Below are 2359 nucleotides of genomic sequence, written 5' to 3' on the forward strand. Positions count from 1 at the left end.
GGAGGCTGTTCCTGTGGTGTTTGAGGGTATGGACGAATCTTTGGTGGTGGAGGTTGAACCTGTTGCATTTGAGGGTGTGGAGGAGGTGGTGGAGGATGCTGGACCTGTGGCATTTGAGGGTATGGAGGAATGTTTGGTGATGGAGGCTGAACCTGTGGGTTTTGAGGTTTTGAAGGAGTCTTTTGTGGGGGACGCTGGACCTGTGGTGTTTGTGGGTATGGACGAATTTTTGGTGGAGGAGGCTGGATCTCTGGTGTTTGAGGGGGTGGAGGAGGTGGTGGAGGCAGGACCTCTGGCAATTGAGGGTATGGAGGAATCTTTGGTGATGGAGGCTGAACCTGTGGCTTTTGAGAGTTTGAAGGAGTCTTTTGTGGGGGACGCTGGACCTGTGGCATTTGTGCGTATGGAGGAGGCAGTGAAGGAGCCTGGATCTGTGGCTTTTGAGGGTGTGGAGGAGGTGGTGGAGGCAGGACCTGTGGGGTTTGAGGGTATGGAGGAGGTGGTGGAGGACGCTGGACCTGTGGCATTTGAGGTTTTGAAGGAGTCTTTTGTGGGGGACGCTGGACCTCTGGCGTTTGCGGGTATGGAGGAATATTTGCTGGAGGAGGGTAGATCTGTGGCAGTAGAGGGTATGGAGCATGTGGTGGAGGAGGTGGTGGTGGAGGCTGAGCCTGTGGTGTCTCAGGATATGAATGAATCTTTGGCGGTGGAGGCTGGACCTGTTTCTTGTGAGGGCATGGAGGATGTGGTGTGGGAGGCTGAACCTGTGGCGAGTGAGGGTATGGAGGAATTTGTGAAAGAGGCTGAACCAAAGGCGTTTGAGGATATGGAGGAAGTGGTGGTCGAGGCTGAATCTGTATCTTTTGAGGATATGGAGGAGGTGGGGGAGGAGGCTGGACTTGTAGCTTTTGAGGGTAGAGAGGAATCTTCGGTTCAGAAGGCTGGACCTGTATCGTTTGAGGGTATGGAGAAGATGGTGGAAGAGGCTTTACCTGTGGCGTTTGAAGATACAGAAGAAACTTCGATGCAGGAGGCTGGACCTGCGACGTTTGAGGGTATGGAGGAGGTGGTGGAGGAGGTTGACCAACCTGCGGTGTCTGAGGAGATGGATCACTCTTGGTCATTGGTGCTGCATGCTGCCACCATGGTGAGTCTTGAGCCTCCACCTCTGTTCCAACTAAGCAGCAAAGCAGAGCTAATGCCACGAAAGATGTTGCACCCCAGGACTGTGCCATAGTTTCACAGCCGTCTGACCTGTACAGTCCCTAAATGTACCATTTTTTGTGCAGCTACAGGTAGACTTTAGCAGGCTTGGGTTTTTTATAATGCCCACCCCTCAGACCAAAAAAAAAAAAAACAACAACCAATGAAGGCTTCCTATCTTTCAGTAGCCACTTAAAATGCTTCAGGGTGTTTTCTGTAATGTTGTTTTTTTAAAAACATCATTCCAGCAGTGGTTGGGCAAAGGGATGAAACAATCCCATCAGGCCGATGTGTTTGACATGAAAGTCTTTATTTGCAAGTCCAACTTTGGGTCATATTAACCTTTCTTTTTAGATGTCATTGCAGCCTCAAGTTGTATTTGTCACCCGATGTTTATTTTGCAAGTATCTATTACACAGGACTTGTCAGGCTTGGCCTAGTTAGTCATTTATCTTCCTCCTTTAGCAGTCAGATATTTCAAAAGCACTGGTGTAGAAGACAAGCCACAAGAGGGGACATGTCCATTCGTCTGTCAGAATAAGACAAACTTCATGCCAAACTGAAGTTTTTCTTACTTGCTGTGATAGAGTAGTGGTTGCAGCAACAGAAAATTTGCAGTGAAAAGGACTTTGGTGCTAGTTAGTTGTTGAAAATGAGAAGGTTACTGTGCACTGCTGGAGCTTACTTAATGCTATTTTTACTATCAGCGATAGAACATAATGGAATCAACCCAAGCTGACCAAACACAAGTTCTTGTCGTCCCAATGCAGCCTCCGTAACTGCCATAGCTCTGAAGAGAAAATACAAATCTAACGACATCTTGAATGATCTAATTCAAATGCTACAATAATAGGAAAGAGATCAGTGTAAAGAGGCCTCCAAAGAGCATCTCATTTTTGAAGATGACCAAAAGACACAAATACAAAATTATAAAACACATCCAAACAGAACTACATTACATAAAGTATACAAATACATTACAAATGCAGACAACCCACTCATCTTATCTCACACATACCCCCAGACATGTAGTTTAGAAGAAAAATTAGCAACAAAGACTCAGATAGTACATCATTTACATCAGCATAGAGCAATTGAAGCAGTTTCTAATCAGTGGTTTTTATTATAAATACATTTAAGATTCTAAGTACACACA

This window comes from Stegastes partitus, unplaced genomic scaffold, assembly GCF_000690725.1.
Source record: "Stegastes partitus isolate 25-593 unplaced genomic scaffold, Stegastes_partitus-1.0.2 Scaffold2345, whole genome shotgun sequence".
NCBI lineage: Eukaryota > Metazoa > Chordata > Actinopteri > Pomacentridae > Stegastes > Stegastes partitus.